The sequence below is a fragment of the Rhyacophila brunnea genome, unplaced genomic scaffold (genome assembly GCF_057557595.1).
Source record: "Rhyacophila brunnea isolate RB1 unplaced genomic scaffold, BYU_Rbru_1.0 scaffold_11, whole genome shotgun sequence".
Taxonomy (NCBI): Eukaryota; Metazoa; Arthropoda; class Insecta; order Trichoptera; family Rhyacophilidae; genus Rhyacophila; species Rhyacophila brunnea.
This window is the reverse complement of record NW_028232763.1, coordinates 5,297,014-5,308,695: the sequence shown is the minus strand read 5'-3', so window position 1 is coordinate 5,308,695 and position 11,682 is coordinate 5,297,014. Positions and strand designations below refer to the sequence as shown.

Below are 11,682 nucleotides of genomic sequence, written 5' to 3'. Positions count from 1 at the left end.
TATTAATGGTCATATCATTATGTCGCAATGATAGCAAATTAGAAATAAGCTTGTTTACAATAAGTATTACGTTTTAATGCGATTTACAATATAATGCTCGAGTTATACTTTGCTACAAATTACTTGTCTACAATCTGCAATGCTACATAGTTTCTAAAGTAAGTAAGTGGCTACCTTTATCAAATTAAACGTATTATTACCCAAGTGGGCGTCATTTTAGCTCGCCAGTGAGGTAAGGAATTATTTTATCCTTTCAAACGGTGTCATAAAACTGTTGTCGTCAAATTATTGAGTTTGCTCCAATAACTGTCATCGTTTACACTTCTTTATAATATATTGTGTTGTAATAAATAATATGTTGTTTAGTGAATTATTGTGTCTATTACATAATGGTGTCATTGTATGATAATACTATGTTCTCCAACATGGATGTTTCCAGAGGTATGTACGTCTCAATTATTGTTAGATAAATACGTAAAGTAATTATAATAGTTGTATTTCTTAATTTAATATAATAAATTATTCCTTCTGATGGAAATTAAAGATGGTGTTAGCATCATAAATCACTATAGTTATTTTTCATTTATTGCTGTAGTTTTATTAAAAAGTAATAAATACCAATATTATCTATGTTTTCATAATTTATATAGCGTAATCTATAATTTATATATAATTTTGACGGTCACAATAATATATTACGATGATAATCTTTACAAGCTTTCAATCAAAAATCCATATAACGTTTTAAAATAATTGTGCCGCAGACGCCGTCATGAGCTTTTATATATTTTTTTTTTACGAAAACAGTTTATTCCATGTTCCCCGACCATGTACAATCCTAATAGGATCATATGGGCCTCCACAGGGTAGAGGTTTGTATTAACAGATTTTGTTTTTTACGAGAAATGGATGTCAGCCACTTGCTCAACCTATTAGGTTCATACCCTGACTCACATACAAATTAAAAAACAATATGTGTACTTGCCAGACCCAAGATTCGAACCTGGGACCCACGGCGTTATAGTCCAACGCTTAAACCTTTTTCTGTCGGCGCATAGGATTTTCGATCCAATAATTATTGTTAATGAAAAATTTTCATACATTTTTATGCATCATTATCACAAACTAAGATTATATTAGGCAATATTAGATTGGGGTAGGTGAGGTCGTGTTAGGTTAGATTAGGTTAGATTTGGTTTTAAAAGAAAGTTATAAAATCTCATGACGACATCTGCAGCATATTTACCAATTTTTTTCTTATAATAAATTAAATAATTATTGAAAATAATCACCGATATAACCAGTACCTAGTTGAACTACACGGAACAAGATTCAAAGGGACATAATTTAGGTAGGTAGGTATACTAATTCGCAAAATAAGTAAAGTAGGTACATACATAATCTATCGTTTATACCAGGGGCGGGCAAACTTTTTGGATGGAGGGCCAAATTCAAGAATTCAAAATGAGCGGCGGGCCGCAAGTAAAATACCATTTTTAGATATACACTATTTATTATCACGAAAAATAAACACTACAAAAAAAATAATGAGAAGAATGAAACTGAACATTTTTGAACATTTTTTTAATTTTAGGTGAATTTTGTAGTTGATATTCTCAAAACTGCTAGTAAATGGGCATCGGAGATATTTGATCGTAAAGATTTTTTATTGAGGTTCATGATCGAAAATGTTTGTTCACATATATAGGTTGATCCAAAAATAACGAACATTTTTCTTACATACTTAATCTTTAAGTTGGTCGAATTTGTCTCAATTAAGGGCATTGTAAAATTTGGAGATTTCTTCACGACGATGCAATTCTCTTAAATCAGTGTCACACTGCAGATTAATAATCTCAAGTTGTAGCTCTGTCGGTACACTATCAATATCTATTGAAATCGATGTTCAATGTAGAAAATCATGGTTACATAGTGTGAGATGAGACGCAAGGAATACGTACTGAGATAATACATTTACGAAACAACAAACTCTTCAAATTATGATCTATTATCAATATTTTTTAAAAAATTATAAAAAAGTTATTCGTAATCACAAGTACAATTATCGATGGCGGGCCGCAAAAAAATACCCGGCGGGCCGCAGTTTGCCCTTCCCTGGTTTATACTGAAGGCGACCCAAATACATCTAATCTCAGCTAAAAAGAATTAGTCATTTAAAATATAAACGCAATATGGTATAAATATTTTTAAACCATATATTTACTTACTTTTGTGGAATAATATTGTAGTACCTATGATAAATGTAACTATGTTCATCAATATGTTTTACAAACAATAAAATTACCCGGAAAAATATATGGTAATTATGCCGCAGATAGGTTATATTAGGTTGGTGTAGGTTAGGTTATGTTAAGTTAAGTTAGGTTAGGTTCAGTTTGGTCTAAAAAGAAAGTTATAAAATCTCATGACGGCATCTGCGGCACATTTACCTATATTTTTATTACTTATACAAAAGGGGGGTCTGATTATTTTTAGCAGTATTTGAAGTTCTTTCCAACATTTTATTGTTATTTAAGTTAGACCAGTGACGTCTGTACGTAAAGTGCTGCCTTTAAGTAGACTTAAAACGCCGTCCCCTCTCAGTTTTAATCTCAAATTACCTGAAAATTCGTTCGGTACCTGATTAACTATTTCGGCTATTTTAATTAAACAGACAAATAAAATATTCAAATTCACATAGGTACATGCCATTTACTGAGAATTAGTGCAGATCCACAAAACCAACTCTTAAACATTGTGGTTTTAGGTATATGAAGGTTTGTGGTACTGACATTTTAGGGGACACATTTGTAAAAAAAAGTCCTGTGTGGTAACCCGACATTAAAATACTTATTTATTTCATGTTTCTTAAAAAAAAATTAAACTGAGGTGTTAATACTTTTTAATGATGCAAAAGCATCTTTTACTTAATAGAAAACTGCCACTGATCTCAAAACCTGTAATATTGGTATTCGTTTCTACATTTGCCCCCATGAAACGCATGACCTGCCTACCCTCACAGGACGTCACTGTGTAAATCCCGGCTTACATTTCAAGGGCCCGTTGGGATAAAACATAATATCTAGATTCTAAAAAAATAAATAATCCGTGCTAATTTTCTTGGTTTTTCTTAGAAAAATCATCCCTATAATATGATTTATTGATTTTGTGACGTCATATTGTGAGTTTCAAAATAATGTTTTTAAAACTGGAAGTATGCAGAAAACACATGCGTATTTCAGGTTTAATTTTATGGAAAATATAATATATTGTCTCTAAAGTGTACCAAATTATGTATACATATTATAATTCATACTAATGTAAAATTTTGTTGACTTTGGTTCATAGCAATCTGGAAAAAGACTTTCCTTGTGGCGATTAATATACTTATTACTATATTTTGGGAATTATTAATTTTGGACGCCATGATGTCTTCAGCTCTATTATAAATTCGGTAATATGAATAGAATAATTATTTATGTCGATAAAAAATTATTCTATTGGTAATTTGATAATGTAATAATATGTAATGACTAGGCTTAGGATTTTTAGGTGCTAAAAAATTAATAATAGGTACCTGTAGATATAATTGGAAAATATGTTATTAAAATTTCATAATTATGTGCTAAAAAAATATGTGCTAAAAATTTAGGTAAGTAGGTATTACATAAATCATTATATTTCAACAGTTTAAGTTATTATTTACTCACAAACAGAAAACGCTTTATTACAATAAATAATAAAATAATGCTTCAAATTTTCGAAAGTGAATCTTTGACGATTTGATCCTAGCAAATTTTTATACACGGAAAAGCTTCTTTCCACTTCTACAGATGTTATTATTGCGTATGCAAATGAAACTATTTCTGAAGTAGAAAAAATTCAAACATCTGAGGCATCTGATGGATTTTCCAAAACAGCTTTAATATTCTGCAGCGTTTGAAGTCCAGTATTTTTATAGAAAACACTATTTAATTTTGTAAGTACTTATTTTTTTCCAATTGGTTCATGAACTTTTTCTTATTTTAACAGCAGTATTGTTTAAAGTATTAATTTGTTCCACTACTTAGTGACTTTGTAGATGATTCTAACATTTCAGTTGTGTTTACTAGTGTTAGTGTGTTAATTATTTTTTTTGTTTATGTGAAAATATATGCTTAAACCTAAAATATGTTAAAATATGTAATTATCCAAAAATATTTAAAAATAGTTGCTAACAAATAGGGCAACAGATATTTTTGATATTTTTTCGTGGGGCCACTCAAAAAAAAAAATTAAATACTTAAGAATGATAAGCCTAGTAATGATGTAAAAATCCAGATTTCGTAGCTGAGTCGTATTTCTATAACGCCTTGATCGGGTGTTTTATGCAACTTTACCAACATACATATAAATCAGCTCTGGTGGTAGGCGCAAAGCTCGATTTACAAAATCAAAAAAAAAACATTAACGGAATGAAATTTAAATAAAATACCATATCAGTATTTTGCATTAATTTATACTAAGTCTATCACTGTATGATATTATAGTTTTATAACATGGTGTCCAAAACAATGTTGTTTTTATTTTAAAATATAATATAGTTAGACCGAAGGCAACGAGAATAATATAGAATAGATTAGTCGAGAACAGTAGAGAATAGTCCAAATGATTACCTACTACGTACATGGCAAAAGAAATTTCGTGAATTCCTTTCATAAATTGTTTAGTCGTATTTAACAATTATTATTGGCAAAGTAATGGTTGGTGGCACTTTTCGCCAGTGGACTGTAATTTTAAGGATGGTTTAGATTCCAGATCTAGGGGTGGGGGCGATCTTTTTTTTTCTAGATGCCTTTATGGATACCTTGCATTTACTATCGAGGTTTCTTTAAGGTCTTTGGCACGCAAACTACTCTACCTGATGCTAGTCAAATGAAAATTGTGCCGGCTGAGCGAATATGCCTTATTGAAAACTATTCATCTACCCGCATCGGGTATTGCTAAATTGAATTCGGCCATGGCCTATGAAACCGCCTTGCAAAAACCCTGGAAAATTCTTTGTAGCGCAAGGCGGTGGTGATTTTGATGAATATTTTGTCGTATTCATTGGGAACTGAGGACTGCGATTTGTAGCTGAGTTTTTCCCGTGGTAAAAGAAATGTCGCATAGGACTGATATTCTGAGCATATACTTATCCTATCTTATAATATTATGACTGCAGTCACTGGATCTGACAAGCATGAATCATCATTGCATGTCACCATTTATTATTTTGAGTCTTTTAATTACATCAATACAGAAATTAAAAAGTGCATCTCTTCCGGCCTCGTTTGCCATGTACCCCGGAAGGTCTCAAATATCCGCATCTGCCATCTGTAATAAAAAGGTTGTGCCGCTCTTTGCTAAACATTTGACAATCTAGGAGTAAATGTAGGATGTCCTGGTCGCTTCCGTCGTCGCATGGGCACTTTCCATCAGATGTTATTTTGAACCGGTGCAGGTATGACTCCGTGACCTGTAAGAATCTGAGTCATCTCAAAACACAGTCTCTTATGCACCCTGACGTCTCGTGCTGCTGAAATTGAAGGTACAAACTTTCGGGTCGACTCCCCTGTCGAAGAGTTTAGGTATCGTGAGTTCCATTCGTTTTTCAAGGGGTGGGGAAAATTTTACAGAATGCCAGACACTGACTCTGTATCATATGTCGGATATGATTTTTATTATAGTTCATGGTATTGCATACTAATAAACTTTTAGCATTCTGGACAAAATCAATATTACATACTGCACATCCTATAATATCGTTTCTAATCAATTGTTGGAATCTGAAGAGGAGATAATGAAATATCCAGTATTAATTTATCAAAAAATCAGATAGGTAGGTAACTCACGGATTATATGAGATACAAACGTGTTGATAACACGTAATTACACCTACGTTTTAATTAAATAATAAATATAAAATTGTGTATACTTACTCATATAAGTGATAAATTATTCCTAAGTTAAACACACAATAATATTATATGAATCCATTTTTTTATTATTAATTAGGTACATATTAAACATTATTAATAGAGCCGAATTTATCATAGGGGTAAAAGAGTTATAGCTCATGGTTACAGATACATGATACAGGACCCGGGGCTTGAAAAAAAAAACATTTTATTAAGAAACATCAACGCAGACGAAGCAGCTGCCCCTGGTCCAGGGGTCGGCAAACCGCGGCTCGCGAGCCACATGCGGCTCTTTGGGTATTGGCGTGCGGCTCTTTCCCAAATTCCCAATTCACAATAAAAACTTTGGCAGAATTCACAATTTTTAATTTTTATTATTGATTTGTACACTTATTATATTATTTATAATGACGTAATCGCGAGACTAATTTTCGCTCCGCGATGGTTGATGCAAAAAGGTCTGATTGTTGTTTTAAATCTGCTCATTGTAAAATTCGACAACTTAAAATTTTCTCTATTTGATATTTACACGAGCACTTTTGAAATACAATTTTATTGGTGGATTTGACAAGCAAAGAGTTATGGAGTGCTCTATAGGGTAGATACTACAATTTTTAATACATGGAATAGTTCATATTATTTGAGTCTATATAATATGTATGTGAACAATCAATTTCAAACATGAACAATATAAATAGCATTTAGAGTAGCCAAATAACGATGAAAGTTTGGAGTCGCGCCTGAAATTAAAAACTACAAGTTACATACCAAACATACAGAAACTCTCCAAAGAAATGCAAGGAATGTAATTGTTCACATTATTCTTAAGGAATGCGTGAAAATTGTATATAATTCATTTTCCGTAAAAAATATATTTATAATTTCAACAATAAAAACATATATTTACGTTAGTTTTATTCGGGAAATCTTCTTAGCTTAATAAATAAACAATTTTAAAATATAATTAATTCATTTAAATAAATCATATTTATAAAAATATACGTATGGCTCTCGATTTTTTTTTAACCGTTCTGCCACTCATATTTGGCTCCTTTAGTCAAAAAGTTTGCCGACCCCTGCCCTGGTCGAATGCATCTGCAAGGACCAAATTACGACATCAAATTAACCGGGGGGGGGGGGGAATTCTACCCAGTTAACGGTTTTCTATGAATACCCGACCGGTTAACCGGTTTTAACCGTCAGATTGAAAAAAATATATATTACATGTTTACATATTTTGAAATAACGTCAAAAATATGTTCAGTGTAGTAATATTTTTTTTTAAATAAACCATTAATTATTATTCTTTTATTCAACGAATAATTCACAAGATTAGAGAATATAACATTCTATATATTGAGCATACATATCTCAAATACATAGCTCAAATATATACCCACTAGAAAAAATCACATTTGGAAAAAATACAACGCCTGACGGGATTTGAACCCATTTATCCTCTGGTATCGCGCCAATATGCTATAGAATAAATATTAATGTGATAGTGATTATATAAAAGAAGCGTGGTTAAAATTCTTCCACAATTTCTTTGAAAATTTTGGAAACAAGGAAACACTGCTAGAAACATGGCGAAAGATAGAATCTCAAGAACTCAATTGTAATTATTTTGAAACTTTTAAAATAGAATTCTTAAAAACTATTTTTTCATTTTTCCCCTATGAAAAACTGCTCGGCACGCAGACCTTGTTAGTGAATATTTCATAAATTATTTAAGAAAAATAATATTTGGGAAATTTTGGCACGCGTACGTAAAAATGTTTGTCAACCAAGGCCTGAACAAAAACGATGCATGAGTGCGAGTGAGAAAATATTCGGCACCCTTATAATCTCTGCGACACGCGCTAGAGTAAGATAAAAGGTCGACTTATTTTTGAGTCAGTTTCCAAAAGTATCGCTGGCAAATCGTGGTGAATCGCTTCACGTAGCATCGATAATCTGCAAGTTTGTGTTGCTAAATTTGCTATTTTTTGTGTTAAACATAAAGTCAGTGGTATATATTTTTAGTTAATTAAGTAGGAAAGGTGGTTCTGCGTGTTGTATTAAAATATGGTAGCCGTACTGATAAGCAAGAAGATGGTATTACGTTTCATAGGTAAGTTGATACATGTTCGTGACAATTTATTTGTATATTATTATTTATTTTAAAATCAGTGACCTAGTATTTCTTTAAAATAACTTAAATTATGGATATCTTTACCTAATGGTTGCATTTTGACCGCTTAAAAATACTATATAAAGTAAAAAAATAGAAAATTATATTTTAATTCTGAGCGTCTAGTGCGAGCACTTCGGGCGAGCACTAGCGAAATGGTCTACGGTCTCGAACATTTGTAGGCGAATGCGTTCGCTCGCCCAAAAACCAAACGCACGGCACGTAGCTTCATTTAGCAATGCAACGGGTGGCGTCTAGATGTATCTATAGTCTATGTTGTCAACCCTTTTAACTAGTCAAAACGCTTGACAAAAGTAGGCAGCTATTGTCAATAAAATACACCATTGAAATAATTTGAAATAATTACAAGATAAAAAGAACTTTTTATATACAACGTTTTTAAATTTTCTGTTGAATTATTATGCTCAATACGCTCAAACTTGTACTTGATATGAAGTAAATAAAAAACAAACAAACAAACAAATATAGAATACTGAAATGTCATTTTGACATTTCATATTGATTTCCATAGTAACGCACGTGTATATTAATAATTTAGTTGCTAGGACCACCTCCTTAGCAACCAATAATAGTTTTTTAATTTTTAGGGATCTTTCTGAAATAACTTTCCATACAAACAGAATTAACTGAAAATTAATTCAATTCTTCTTAAAGATGGCTGAAAGTATTAAAATAATGCATTGGCATCGTGGTCTGATATATTCTAAAAGTTTCAAATGTCTAGCTAGTCGGGAAGTTAGTTAAAAATCGATTGCAAGATTTGTACTGGACAAACAACCACCGGAGAAACAAGAATACGAGCTAATAAAAACGTTGTAAAAATATGACACGAGAATTAAAATTTTGACTGTACATAGATTTGAATATTATTTATAAGTCACCGCGTTCAGACGTCATGGCACGAAAAAAATGCAAAAATATTGCTAAAATCTCTATGATCGAACTATAAAAATGCAGTATTCCAATCAATATTTATTATTCCAGTATAAATATGACGATAAGAAACTATGATTAGCGTGGAATTAGCACGTATAATAAACTATCGTTTTTGTTATGCCTATAATGATTTTTTACATTCGTACTTTGTACATTTTTCTTTAAGCAGTGGATTACAAATAATTCAATTTGTTAATCCACCTGAACGGCTCTGCTACCTACCTGTCCATTATGAAGGTAACTGGTATCAAATAATTCCTGGACATACATTTATACGTAGGTAAATAATATAGATAATAATGATTGATTTACAATTTAATTATCAATTGCGTCTATTAAACGAGTTTCTAGTAGTTATTTTACAATTAGCTGAACAATTTGAAAGACGTACTTTACAGGCATACTTAACGTGGACACCTTAAAAAAGGTAGGTACTTATCCATTTTAGGCGCCTCATATTTTCATACAATACAATTTATTGACAAGATAGTAATGTTTTTTCATGTTATATTAGGTTACCTATTTTATTTATTTATTTGAAGATTATCGGTAGGTATGTTTGAGTATGCGCATACAACGCTCGAGTCCCTACATTAATGAAAAGTACACACATGTGAATACATGACAATTTATGTGTTGTTATGTTTTTGCGAAGAACAAATTTAGTAAGTAGTTATATTATCTGGTGTTAACTTAAAAAACGAATGCAATTCTTGGCAGGATTTTTTCGAATTTACTTTTTAAATTAACATTGCTTTAAGGATATCTACTTTCAACTATGTTTTGTTCACTCGTCTACAACTTATTCATAAGAGAGAAGACCCTTTCTACTGATGCATTAGTGCCAGGCAGACATAAAATATATTCATTAATTATACGAAAATTTTTGTGATCCAAATTATTGGTGCGAAAATGTTTGTACAAATCCACCCAACGACTTTCGGTTGAAATATTCCCAGTGTTCCATTCAGACACTTGGAATCGTGTATTGTAAGTAATTAGAAAAAAAGTGAACACTCATAAAATATTTCTGTATCTTGGTCACAAGTTCCTTTCTTTTCAAAAACGAACATTTTGGTATCCCGAAGCTGTGGTCAGGGACACCGGGACACGCCGCCTGAAAACGGGACTATCCCTTACTTTACTTTTGATATTTCCACGGTTTCGGGGCACCCGAGAACTCCCACATCCCCTGCATCATGTAATAAATATCTGTATTACTGGAATTGTATGCTTCTATGTGGTGATGATAGTTTTTCCGGGTTCTTGAAGAGGTCCCGGAGAGGATGTCTTCCTCCAAGGTCAAGTGTTGTAGTTTCTGGCTGCTTCTACGTGGTGATGCTATGTGGTCCTTCTTGAAGAGGAGGGCCCGAGGCTGCTCGCCTCCAAGGCATTGTTGTTGATTCAATTTGAAGTTAATTTTAAGTCTGGGCACTCGCGATCTCGACAATCCATTCGGACCTCGATCTCGACAATCCATTCGGCCACCGCGTTCGCTTCTTTCTTCTTGCTTCGCGGCCTCTTCTTCTACTTTTCTTTCTTCTTGGATCCGTTATTGTATCGTGTGGATCCGGATCAGCGTCTGTTTCTGGGTCCGGATTGGTAGGTATATCGTTTGATTGCTGGTCAGTTGTGGTGAGGGCGGAGATCATGTGCTTCGTTGTTGAGGCTGGTTAACGTCGATTAGTCCTGGTACTTCTTCTGGGTTTCCCTTTTCTTATCGGTGTGCTCGGTTCGGTGTTGGTCGTGTTGGTAAGCTGATTTGCTATGGTTGCGCATTGTTGTTGGTATTGCTCCTGTAGGTTGTGGTCAGATATGAATTTTTGCGTGAAGTCGTATGCGTCCTGCATGTATTGGTTAGTGAGGGCTTCTGCTTGTGATGGGTCGTGTTGAATTGCGAGATTGTGTTTTTTCGTTAGTTCTAGGATAGCGCCGAGGCATTCTTTCGAGTCCTCTTCTGTTTCGGTGACATCTGGGCTTTTCCTGTCTGCTACGGGGCTGTCGTTTGGTTCCGGGGATGTTATGGGGTTTCCGATAGGCGACTTGTATGGAGAGCCCGTCGGAGTGAATAGGCTCTCCTCGTCTTCGCTGCTCAAGTCAGCCTCCGGGATGTCTGTGTCTGGTTCCGGTGCTTCCGGTGTCTTGTCGGCGTCTCGGCGTTGGATGGGCGTGGGTGGTGTATTCGGTGGATCGTCTATGTTGTGCTTGTTAGTGTCTTCGGTGGATGAGGTTTGTAGTGATGTGGCCTCGGGGGTGTCAGGCGGAAAGTCGTCCGTCTGTGTTTCGTTGTTGTTGGTCTGTGGTGATGCTGGTGGCGCCGGGGTGTCGGCGTACTGTGGTTCCTTGTGCTCACTGGCTGTGAGTGGTCTGGTTGGTGAGTGTGTGTCGGGGACGGCTGGGTTGTTCCGTGTATGGTCCAGTCTGTGGTTTCGCGCAGGGAGCACGGTCTGCGGGAGGCTGATCATTCGCGGCATCTCGACCTTGATCCTGCGGTTGAGAGCGTATTGTAAGTTGTGTATCTGGCTCCCTCTGTCGTTGTCGAGGAGGCTGACTAGGACAAGAGGCATCGGATGCTGGCTCCTGCCCCGAGTCATCCTCCTGACGTTGATGATC

The 11,682-nt window shown here is 34.1% G+C and overlaps 1 protein-coding gene across 1 annotated transcript in view; it reads left to right on the top strand.

Annotated features, from left to right (window-relative positions):
* The first annotated feature begins 325 nt into the window (after positions 1-325).
* Positions 326-11,682, top strand: part of LOC147078298 (glutamyl aminopeptidase-like) — a 76,505-nt gene continuing 65,148 nt past the window's right edge. The window contains exon 1 of the mRNA XM_085958320.1: positions 326-441. The gene's annotated coding sequence lies outside the window, so the exon portion shown is untranslated. The remainder of the gene's footprint in view (positions 442-11,682) is intronic.